At 47.9% G+C, this 12,780-nt stretch overlaps 1 long non-coding RNA gene across 1 annotated transcript; it reads left to right on the top strand.

The window, feature by feature from the left end:
• Window positions 1–5,075: 5,075 nt before the first annotated feature.
• LOC138642301 (uncharacterized) lies at window positions 5,076–8,922 on the top strand. Its single transcript, XR_011314018.1, has 2 exons — window positions 5,076–5,334; window positions 7,752–8,922. It is a non-coding gene; the product is annotated as an uncharacterized lncRNA (long non-coding RNA).
• Window positions 8,923–12,780: the final 3,858 nt, after the last annotated feature.

Genomic DNA, 12,780 nt, shown 5'->3' with positions numbered 1-12,780 from the left:
GGTGTACTCATGAGAAATTGCCCAACAAATTTTAGGATCTATCTTATCCTGTTGCCCATGTGAAAATGAAAAAAATTGAGGCTAAAAGAATTTTTTTGTGAAAAAAAAGTACTTTTTCATTTTTACGGATCAATTTGTGAAGCCCCCGGGGGTTCAAAGTTCTCACTATGCATCTAGATAAGTTCCTTGGGGCGTCTAGTTTCCAAAATGGGGTCACGTGTGGGGGAGCTCCAATTTTTAGGCACACGGGGGCTCTCCAAACGTGACATGGTGTCCGCTAAAGAGTGGAGCCAATTTTTCATTCAAAAAGTCAAATGGCGCTCCTTCCCTTCCAAGCCCTGCCGTGCGCCCAAACAGTGGTTTACCCCCACATATGAGGTATCAGCGTACTCAGGACAAATTGGACAACAACTTTCGTGGTTCAGTTTCTCCTTGTACCATTGGGAAAATAAAAAAAATGTTGCTAAAAGATAATTTTTGTGACTAAAAAGTTAAATGTTCATTTTTTCCTTCCATGTTGCTTCTGCTGCTGTGAAGCACCTGAAGGGTTAAAAAACTTCTTGAATGTGGTTTTGAGCACCTTGAGGGGTGCATTTTTTAGAATGGTGTCACTTTTGGGTATTTTCAGCCATATAGACCCCTCAAACTGACTTCAAATGTGAGGTGGTCCCTAAAAAAAATGGTTTTGTAAATTTCGTTGTAAAAATGAGAAATCGCTGGTCAAATTTTAACTCTTATAACTTCCTAGCAAAAAAAAATTTTGTTTCCAAAATTGTGCTGGTGTAAAGTAGACATGTGGGAAATGTTATTTATTAACTATTTTGTGTCACATAACTCTCTGGTTTAACAGAATAAAAATTCAAAATGTGAAAATTGCGAAATTTTCAAAATTTTCGCCAAATTTCCGTTTTTATCACAAATAAACGCAGAATTTATTGATCTAAATTTACCACTAACATGAAGCCCAATATGTCACGAAAAAACAATCTCAGAACCGCTAGGATCCGTTGAAGCGTTCCTGAGTTATTACCTCATAAAGGGACACTGGTCAGAATTGCAAAAAACGGCCAGGTCATTAAGGTCAAAATAGGCTGGGTCATGAAGGGGTTAAACAGGTGCCATTAATACAGGTAATGAGTGGAGGAAAGAGGAGACTCTTAAAGAAGAAGTTACAGGTCTGTGAGAGCCAAAAATCTTGATTGTTTGTTTCTGACCAAATACTTATTTTCCACCATAATATGCAAATAAAATGTTAAAAAAACAGACAATGTGATTTTCTGGATATTTTTTTTCTCAGTTTGTCTCCCATAGTTGAGGTCTACCTATGATGTAAATTACAGACGCCTCTCCTCTTTTTAAGTGGTGGAACTTGCACTATTGCTGACTGACTAAATACTTTTTTGCCCCACTGTATATACGAGTTGGCGACTCTAGGTTCAGCACCTGTTCACACTGAGTCTATGTTTGGATGTGCAGGTCAGGTTTTTGAAATGTATTCTCTAGCCTTCTGATCGTGCACTCCGCCTCCTAGCCTACAGGTGTTTTAATTACAGCAGGTCCAATACCCCTCCACAGAGAGAGAGAATTCTAGTCTAGGAAGAGGTTTTCACATGTACCCATTCAGATGGAGACGTTTATTCTCAGCGAGGTAAGGCAAGCGTAGGACCTGGTATAAGAGAGATGCCGTAAAGGGGCTACCAGGTACACATAAAATTGGCCATTTTTATGCGCTAAACGCTCTCATTTTTCATATTTCTAGTGCAGTAATGCAGTTCAAATTTCGTATTTCAAGTTTGTATGTTCTAGCGCTGCAGTGTGCTGCCTTATTTACTTACCTATATACGAGTTGGCGACTCTAGGTTCAGCACCTGTTCACACTGAGTCTATGTTTGGATGTGCAGGTCAGGTTTTTGAAATGTATTCTCTAGCCTTCTGATCGTGCACTCCGCCTCCTAGCCTACAGGTGTTTTAATTACAGCAGGTCCAATACCCCTCCACAGAGAGAGAGAATTCTAGTCTAGGAAGAGGTTTTCACATGTACCCATTCAGATGGAGACGATTATTCTCAGCGAGGTAAGGCAAGCGTAGGACCTGGTATAAGAGAGATGCCGTAAAGGGGCTACCAGGTACACATAAAATTGGCCATTTTTATGCGCTAAACGCTCTCATTTTTCATATTTCTAGTGCAGTAATGCAGTTCAAATTTCGTATTTCAAGTTTGTATGTTCTAGCGCTGCAGTGTGCTGCCTTAGTTACTTAACTATATACGAGTTAGCGACTCTAGGTTCAGCACCTGTTCACACTGAGTCTATGTTTGGATGTGCAGGTCAGGTTTTTGAAATGTATTCTCTAGCCTTCTGATCGTGCACTCCGCCTCCTAGCCTACAGGTGTTTTAATTACAGCAGGTCCAATACCCCTCCACAGAGAGAGAGAGAATTTTAGTCTAGGAAGAGGTTTTCACATGTACCCATTCAGATGGAGACGTTTATTCTCAGCGAGGTAAGGCAAGTGTAGGACCTGGTATAAGAGAGATGCCGTAAAGGGGCTACCAGGTACACATAAAATTGGCCATTTTTATGCGCTAAACGCTCTCATTTTTCATATTTCTAGTGCAGTAATGCAGTTCAAATTTCGTATTTCAAGTTTGTATGTTCTAGCGCTGCAGTGTGCTGCCTTATTTACTTAACTATATACGAGTTGGCGACTCTAGGTTCAGCACCTGTTCACACTGAGTCTATGTTTGGATGTGCAGGTCAGGTTTTTGAAATGTATTCTCTAGCCTTCTGATCGTGCACTCCGCCTCCTAGCCTACAGGTGTTTTAATTACAGCAGGTCCAATACCCCTCCACAGAGAGAGAGAATTCTAGTCTAGGAAGAGGTTTTCACATGTACCCATTCAGATGGAGACATTTATTCTCAGCGAGGTAAGGCAAGCGTGGGACCTGGTATAAGAGAGATGCCGTAAAGGGGCTACCAGGTACACATAAAATTGGCCATTTTTATGCGCTAAACGCTCTCATTTTTCATATTTCTAGTGCAGTAATTCAGTTCAAATTTCGTATTTCAAGTTTGTATGTTCTAGCGCTGCAGTGTGCTGCCTTATTTACTTAACTATATACGAGTTGGCGACTCTAGGTTCAGCACCTGTTCACACTGAGTCTATGTTTGGATGTGCAGGTCAGGTTTTTGAAATGTATTCTCTAGCCTTCTGATCATGCACTCCGCCTCCTAGCCTACAGGTGTTTTAATTACAGCAGGTCCAATACCCCTCCACAGAGAGAGAGAATTCTAGTCTAGGAAGAGGTTTTCACATGTACCCATTCAGATGGAGACGTTTATTCTCAGCGAGGTAAGGCAAGCGTAGGACCTGGTATAAGAGAGATGCCGTAAAGTGGCTACCAGGTACACATAAAATTAGCCATTTTTATACGCTAAACGCTCTCATTTTTCATATTTCTAGTGCAGTAATGCAGTTCAAATTTCGTATTTCAAGTTTGTATGTTCTAGCGCTGCAGTTTGCTGCCTTATTTACTTAACTATATACGAGTTGGCGACTCTAGGTTCAGCACCTGTTCACACTGAGTCTATGTTTGGATGTGCAGGTCAGGTTTTTGAAATGTATTCTCTAACCTTCTGATCGTGCACTCTGCCTCCTAGCCTACAGGTGTTTTAATTACAGCAGGTCCAATACCCCTCCACAGAGAGAGAGAGAAATTTAGTCTAGGAAGAGGTTTTCACATGTACCCATTCAGATGGAGACGTTTATTCTCAGCGAGGTAAGGCAAGTGTAGGACCTGGTATAAGAGAGATGCCGTAAAGGGGCTACCAGGTACACATAAAATTGGCCATTTTTATGCGCTAAACGCTCTCATTTTTCATATTTCTAGTGCAGTAATGCAGTTCAAATTTCGTTTTTCAAGTTTGTATGTTCTAGCGCTGCAGTGTGCTGCCTTATTTACTTAACTATATACGAGTTGGCGACTCTAGGTTCAGCACCTGTTCACACTGAGTCTATGTTTGGATGTGCAGGTCAGGTTTTTGAAATGTATTCTCTAGCCTTCTGATCGTGCACTCCGCCTCCTAGCCTACAGGTGTTTTAATTACAGCAGGTCCAATACCCCTCCACAGAGAGAGAGAATTCTAGTCTAGGAAGAGGTTTTCACATGTACCCATTCAGATGGAGACGTTTATTCTCAGTGAGGTAAGGCAAGTGTAGGACCTGGTATAAGAGAGATGCCGTAAAGGGGCTACCAGGTACACATAAAATTGGCCATTTTTATGCGCTAAACGCTCTCATTTTTCATATTTCTAGTGCAGTAATGCAGTTCAAATTTCGTATTTCAAGTTTGTATGTTCTAGCGCTGCAGTGTGCTGCCTTATTTACTTAACTATATACGAGTTGGCGACTCTAGGTTCAGCACCTGTTCACACTGAGTCTATGTTTGGATGTGCAGGTCAGGTTTTTGAAATGTATTCTCTAGCCTTCTGATCGTGCACTCCGCCTCCTAGCCTACAGGTGTTTTAATTACAGCAGGTCCAATACCCCTCCACAGAGAGAGAGAATTCTAGTCTAGGAAGAGGTTTTCACATGTACCCATTCAGATGGAGACGTTTATTCTCAGCGAGGTAAGGCAAGCGTAGGACCTGGTATAAGAGAGATGCCGTAAAGGGGCTACCAGGTACACATAAAATTGGCCATTTTTATGCGCTAAACGCTCTCATTTTTCATATTTCTAGTGCAGTAATGCAGTTCAAATTTCGTATTTCAAGTTTGTATGTTCTAGCGCTGCAGTGTGCTGCCTTATTTACTTAACTATATACGAGTTGGCGACTCTAGGTTCAGCACCTGTTCACACTGAGTCTATGTTTGGATGTGCAGGTCAGGTTTTTGAAATGCTAAACGGGTCATGAAAGGACAGAAGTCACAGAGGAGTGGAGGAGCCTGGACAGCACTGGCGGAAGCGGCACTACGGTAGCACTCCAGGCAGCTGTGCAGTGTCCGCCGCATCCTCTCCCGATACAGCACTACCGCTCCCGTTATGGTAGAGGCTAAATCCAAGTCGGCTAAGGGACCTCTGCTGACGTCGTGCCCATGTGACCGGAAGGGGCGGAGCTTCTTCCTCCATAGAGCAGACAGAGCAGACATGAGGAAGCTGTGGATGTCATGGCGGGATTTCGTGCAGGATTTGGATTCTGAGTGTTTTGTGCAGGATTTGCCTCTTCCTCCATAGAGCAAAGCAGACAGGAGGAAGCTGTGGATGTCATGGCGGGATTTTGAGGATTTTGTGCAAGATTTGGAGTGTTTTGGGTCGTTCTCCATAGTCACAGATCAGGTAAGTGCCTGGGGAGAAAGGAGTGATGTTGCATGGGGCTGCATGTGCATGCTGGACGGGGGTCTGCCTGGGGAGAAAGGGGTGATGCTTGCATGGGGCCGCATGTGCATGCTGGGGGGGGGTCTGCCTAGGGAGAAAGGGGTGATGCTGCTTGCATGGGGCTGCATGTGCATGCTGGACGGGGGTCTGCCTGGGGAGAAAGGGGTGATGCTTGCATTGGGCTGCATGTGCATGCTGGACGGGGGTCTGCCTGGGGAGAAAGGGGTGATGCTTGCATGGGGCTGCATGTGCATGGGGCTGCATGTGCATGCTGGATGGGGGTCTGCCTGGAGAGAAGGGGTTGATGCTTGCATGGGGCTGCATGTGCATGCTGGAGGGGGTCTGCCTGGGGAGAAGGGGGTGATGTTTGCATGGGGCTGCATGTGAATGCAGGACGGGGGGTCTGCCTGGGGAGAAAGGGGTGATGCTTGCGTGGGGCTGCATGTGCATGGGGCTGCATGTGCATGCTGGACGGGGGTCTGCCTGGGGAGAAGGGGGTGATGTTTGCATGGGGCTGCATGTGAATGCAGGACGGGGGGTCTGCCTGGGGAGAAAGGGGTGATGCTTGCGTGGGGCTGCATGTGCATGGGGCTGCATGTGCATGCTGGACGGGGGTCTGCCTGGAGAGAAGGGGGTGATTCTTGCATGGGGCTGCATGTGCATGCTTGAGGGGGCTTGCATGGGGCTGCATGTGCATGCTGGAGGGGGTCTGCCTGGGGAGAAGGGGGTGATGTTTGCATGGGGCTGCATGTGAATGCAGGATGGGGGGTCTGCCTGGGGAGAAAGGGGTGATGCTTGCGTGGGGCTGCATGTGCATGGGACTGCATGTGCATGCTGGACTGGGGGTCTGCCTGGGGAGAAGGGGGTAATGTTGCTTGCATGGGGCTGCATGTGTATAGTGGAGGGGGGTCTGCCTGGAGAGAAGGGGGTGATGCTTTCATGGGGCTACATGTGCATGCTGGAGGGGGGTCTGCCTGGGGAGAAGGGGTGGTGATGTTTGCATGGGGCTGCATGTGCATGCTGGAGGGGGTCTGCCTTGGGGGAAGTGAGTGATGTTGCTTGCATGGGGCTGCATGTGCATGCTGGAGGGGGGGCTTGCATGGGGCTGCATGTGCATGCTGGAGGGGGTCTGCCTGGGGAGAAGGGGGTGATGTTTGCATGAGGCTGCACGTGCATGCAGGACGGGGGGGTCTGCCTGGGGAGAATGGGGTGATGCTTGCATGGGGCTGCATGTGCATGGGACTGCATGTGCATGCTGGACGGGGGGTCTTCCTGGGGAGAAGGGGGTAATGTTGCTTGCATGGGGCTACATGTGTATAGTGGAGGGGGGTCTGTCTGGAGAGAAGGGGTGATGCTTTCATGGGGCTGCATGTGCATGCTGGAGGGGGGTCTGCCTGGGGAGAAGGGATGGTGATGTTTGCATGGGGCTGCATGTGCATACTGGAGGGGGTCTGCCTTGGGGGAAGTGAGTGATGTTGCTTGCATGGGGCTGCATGTGCATGCTGGAGGGGGTCTGCCTGGGGAGAAGGGGGTGATGTTTGCATAGGACTGCACGCTGGAGGGGCCTGCCTGGGGACAGGGGTGATGCTTGCATGGGACTGCACGCTGGAGGGGCCTGCCTGGGGAAGGGAGTGACATTGCTTGCCTGGGACTGTGTGCTGGAGGGGCCTGCCTGGGGAAGGGGGTGACGTTGCTTGCCTGGGACTGCGTGCTGGAGGGGCCTGCCTGGGGAAGGGAGACTGCATGCTGGGGGTCTCTGTTGGAAGGGGGTCATGTTCCTTGCGAGCGGGGCTGGGTGTCTGTTGGGAAGGGGGGCAGCGTGCTGGGGGTCTCTGGGGAAGAGAGGCTGTGTGCTGGAGTCTCTGTTGGGAAGGGGGTCATGTTGCATGCGTGGGGGATCTGTGTGCAGGGGGGTCTACCTGCTGAGTGGAGCTGATGTTATTTGCATGGGTCTGCATGGTGTGGGGGGCTGTTGTCACATACTGTGCAGGTCAGTGTGTGATGTCACTTGCGGTGGGGGGTGTGTAGGGAAGTATAGTGCTACCTGTGAGGGGGCGAACAGGGGAGGGGATGAATGATGATGGAGATCTGAGGGATTGATTTTACTTAACATGAGAATCTCTGCCTGATGGTGAGTCGGTCCTGTTGTGTTTTTTTTTTTTTTTAACATAAAACTTTCTCATTAATATTATTGGGCGCACATGACGTCAGGATGATGACTGACCTATGACCTCTGGGAGCAAAACTGCGTGATAATGTCTCCAGATCCCGGGCTTTATTCTCTCCTCGCACGCTATTCTGTTCAGTATTAGCCTGGTGGCCACTGGTGTCAGCCACTACTTGAGTTTTCTGCATGATTTTTTTCTGTTTTATTCTAGGTATTGTGGCTTTTCCCCATCCTGTGTCCTCCAGAGCAGTGACCTCCCTGCAGATGTCATTTCATCACTGGACTTCTCTTCACCAAGTGGAATGCTTGTGCCCCCACAATCCATGCGAGGACCCAAAGTGATGGCACTGTGGGTGTCTGATAATGTCAGATAGATGAGTATATTTCCTACAAAAAACCCCCAAGAAAGCAAAACGTCCCTTTGCCTCCCCGGCCCCATCGGGTCCCTCTGCCTCTTCGGCCCCGTCGGGTCCCTCTGCCTCCCCGGCCCCGTCGGGTCCCTCTGCCTCCCGGGCCCCGTCGGGTCCCTCTGCCTCCCCGGCCCCGTCAGGTCCCTCTGCCTCCCCGGCCCCGTCGGGTCCCTCTGCCTCCCCGGCCCCGTCGGGTCCCTCTGCCTCCCCGGCCCCGTCGGGTCCCTCTGCCTCCCCCCAAAATTCAAGTTGAGCTAAGCTAACCAGCATCAGGGGCTTATCTACAGCATTCTGTAATGCTGTTGCTGTAGATAAGCCCCCGATGTATCCTAAAAGATGAGAAAAAGAGGTTATAATATACTCACGCAGGCAGTCCGATCTGATGGGCGTCGCGGTCCGGGGCCTCACATCTTGTTAGGATGACGTTCTCTTCTTGTCTTCACGCTGCGGTGTGCAGGTGCCGGGAAAGGTCAGAGAGGCCTGGGGCCTGCGCACTGCAGTACTTTGTGCTGGAGCCGCAGTGAGAAGACAAGAAGAGGACGTCATCTGATGAAGATAGGAGGTGCTGGACCGGACCGCGATGCCCATTGGACAGGACCGGGACTGTCCGTGGGTGAGTATAATCTAACCTCTTTTTCTCATTTGTTTAGGATACATCGGGGGCTTATCTACAGCATTACAGAATGCATTACAGAATGCTGTAGATAAGCTCCTGATGCTGGTGGGCTTAGCTCACCCTTGATTTTGGGGGTGACAGGTTCCCTTTAAGCACCACAATACAATTTTTGCAGCTAAAGCACAGGGGACTTTGGTACAAAATGTGTTTTGCTTTTTTATCATTAATCTGTCTTTAATGTTTAATTTATTGTTTTGATTTCTAAAACACAACTTATTCATTTGTATTTATGCATATATTTATATATCTCTTTTATTTCTAACTATTTGACTTGTAATAAAATTGTTTGACAGCTATGAGTTGAATTTTCATTTCTATAATTCTTAAGCGCGGGGTGACATTAGTGGAGAGTAAGGAGTTGGATCTGTATCAGGCTGAGTTTACACATTGCAGGTTATTGGGGAAACTATCTGTAGGGACGTCCTCACCAGTAGACCGGACCCGCACTTGGGTGTTTTTTTTAAATCCATAATTGTTTTTTCTGTAAAAGACATGGCTTCCTCTGAGGGTGCTGCTGCCACCACTGATGGGACAGGCTGTGGCATATTTTCCAGAGGAATAATGTATCTCTGGAATATTAGACAATATTTACATACTTTTTTATTTTTTTGTACTAATGGTTTACAAAATTCTGACGACCTGTGACACAGCTGGAATGAATGTGTGGCATGTATTTGTCTTGCTCCATCAATTAAGGAATGTTTCCCTCAGACCTCCTGGAGACTTCACAACCCTGGATCAGACCTAAATCACAGGACAATAAAACCTCACCCTCCTCATCTATGATGGCTGAGAGCGCCTCTAGTTCCTTCCACTGGGTCCACTGCTGAAAGCACAGTTTTCACCTGAGGACCGTGGGCATCTTTCTACCACTCACCCCATTGCAAATCGGCCAAGCAGTATCAGCCCAAAGTCATGAAGCAGTCTCTTCTGATTTTTTTTTTTTTTTAACATTTTCTTAACCTGAGCACCACCTGCATCTCAGTTCTAAGTACGAGCAGCAGTAGAGTAGACACCTTAAAAAAAAACATGACAGATGTGAGCTTTCCTCCTGCTCCCTCTTCTGCTGCGGTCTTGACCTCTTCATCCAGCTCACGAACAACAGCCTACCCGCAAAGACAGGATGTGACAGCACCAGCAGTGTCACCAAGCATCTCCACCCTGTCCCATTGAAGTGTTCATCTCTCCATCACCCAAACCCCATAGAGAAAGAGGAAATACCCCACTACCCGCCCACAGGCCCTGGTCCTGAATAACAGGATTTACCAATTCCTGGCCTTTGAAACACTGCCATTCCAGCTGATGGAGAAAAAAACATTTTAAATAAATGATGGTGGTGGCTGTTGCTAAGTACGTGGTTCCCATCCACCACTAATGTTTCAAGTTGGCCATCCCTGCCCAGCACACACATGTTGCAACCAAAATCAGGTGTGCACTGTGCAACGCCATCAGTGGCAAGGTCCAGATAACTACTGATACGTGGACCAGTAAGTATTGGCAGGGACGTTACATCTCCCTATCTGCACACTGGGTAAATGTGGCAGCTGGGACAGAGGAGGAAGGCGTTCTAGCGCATGTCCTACATCTATTGTTGGACATTGCTCTGCCCATGTGGCCTACTCCGCTTACTCCATCACCTAGCAGTAAGACTTGCACCAGCAACTTCAACACAGCCAGGGGGAAAAGACAGTAGGCTGTTCTCAAACTCATCATTTTGGGGGACAAGTTCCATACTGCTCAAGAGCTGTGGACAAGGAATAAACGAGAATGATGAGTGGTTGGTGCTGCTGGACCTAAATCCAGGCCTGGTGGTGTGCAATAACGGGCGAAATCTGGTAGCACCTCTAGGCGTAGCTGGTTTGACCACATCCCTTGCCTGGTACATGTGTCAAGTTTAGTGGTGCAAATCTTTCTTAAAAATTACCCATATGTGAGAGGTCGTCTGTGCACGATTATGGCGTTCACACCCTGCAGCTGCTCGACGGTCTGCACTGCAGCATCACTTCTGCTTTCTCGCTCAGCGCCTCATATGCGACATATCAACAAGGTGGAACTCAAAAGTTGCATACGCTGTACAGGCTGTGCGAGCAGAAGCAATACTGGAGTTTCAGCTGCAGCACGCACGGGTGAGTAGTTCTGTGGAACAACACTTCACCATGTTGTGAACACAACAGGGTGGCACTCAAAGTAGCTCACGGGCATCACTGGAGCATGGCAGGGAGGACATAGACCATACACCTCCCACAGAGGACAGTTTGTCTTTGCCTCTGAGCAGCCTGGCATGAATTATTATTTATATAGCATCATTAATTCCATGGTGCTGTACATGAGAAAGGGGTTACATACAGGGTTATAGACATCATTTACAGTGAACAAATTTACAATGACAGACGGATACAGAGGGGAGAGGACCCTGTCCTTGCGGATTTATGTTCTATGGGATAATGGGAAAGAGACAGAAGGTCGGGGGTGCAGCAGCTCTGGTGGTGAGGAGTGTTATGAAAGGTAATTCAGTACCACAATGGACATAGAGATCAGCGCACATACAGTGACCTGGCAATAACCCAAAAAACAAGAACGAGCTCTGAGACGTGGGAACTCTGTTGACCGCAATCCCTAATCCTCTCCAACCACACTAAAGGCAGCCGTGGATTGCGCCTAACGCTCCCTATGCAACTCGGCACGGCCTGAGAAACTAGCTAGCCTGAAGATAGAAAATAAGCCTACCTTGCCTCAGAGAAATACCCCTAAGGAAAAGGCTGCCCCCACATATAATGACTGTGAGTTAAGATGAAAAGACAAACGTAGAGATGAAATAGATTTAGCAAAGTGAGGCCCAACTTTCTGAACAGAGCGAGGATAGGAAAGGTAACTTTGCGGTCAACACAAAACCCTACAAACACCACGCAAAGGGGGCAAAAAGACCCTCCGTACCGAACTAACGGCACGGAGGTACACCCTCTGCGTCCCAGAGCTACCAGCAAGCAGAAAAAACAAATTGACAAGCTGGAAAGAAAAAAAACAGCAAACAAATAGCAAAGAGGAACTTAGCTATGCAGAGCAGCAGGCCACAAGAACGATCCAGGAGGAAACAGGTCCAATACTAGAACATTGACAGGAGGCCAGGATCAAAGCACTAGGTGGAGTTAAATAGAGCAGCACCTAACGACTTCACCACATCACCTGAGGAAGGAAACTCAGAAGCCGCAGTACCACTTTCCTCCACCAACGGAAGCTCACAGAGAGAACCAGCAGAAATACCACTTGTGACCACAGGAGGGAGCTCCACCACAGAATTCACAACAGTACCCCCCCCTTGAGGAGGGGTCACCGAACCCTCACCAGAGCTCCCAGGACGACCAGGATGAGCCATATGAAAGGCACAAACAAGATCGGGAGCATGGACATCAGAGGCAAAGACCCAGGAATTATCTTCCTGAGCATAACCCTTCCACTTAACCAGATACTGGAGTTTCCGCCTTGAAACACGAGAATCCAAAATCTTCTCCACAATATACTCCAACTCCCCCTCCACCAAAACCGGGGCAGGAGGATCAACAGATGGAACCATAGGTGCCACGTATCTCCGCAACAATGACCTATGGAATACGTTATGTATGGAAAAAGAATCTGGAAGGGTCAGACGAAAAGACACAGGATTAAGAACCTCAGAAATCCTATACGGACCAATAAAACGAGGTTTAAACTTAGGAGAGGAAACCTTCATAGGCATATGACGAGAAGATAACCAAACCAAGTCCCCAACCCGAAGTTGGGGACCCACACAGCGTCTGCGATTAGCGAAACGTTGAGCCTTCTCCTGGGACAAAGTCAAATTGTCCACTACATGAGTCCAAATCTGCTGCAACCTGTCCACCACAGTATCCACACCAGGACAGTCCGAAGACTCAACCTGCCCTGAAGAGAAACGAGGATGGAACCCAGAGTTGCAGAAAAACGGTGAAACCAAGGTAGCCGAGCTGGCCCGATTATTAAGGGCGAACTCAGCCAAAGGCAAAAAGAACACCCAGTCATCCTGATCAGCAGAAACAAAGCATCTCAGATATGTTTCCAAGGTCTGATTGGTTCGTTCGGTCTGGCCATTAGTCTGAGGATGGAAAGCCGAGGAAAAAGACAAGTCAATGCCCATCCTA

This window comes from Ranitomeya imitator, chromosome 6, assembly GCF_032444005.1.
Source record: "Ranitomeya imitator isolate aRanImi1 chromosome 6, aRanImi1.pri, whole genome shotgun sequence".
NCBI classification, from domain to species: Eukaryota; Metazoa; Chordata; class Amphibia; order Anura; family Dendrobatidae; genus Ranitomeya; species Ranitomeya imitator.
The sequence above is the reverse complement of the archived record's forward strand: the minus strand, read 5'-3'. Positions and strand labels throughout refer to the sequence as shown.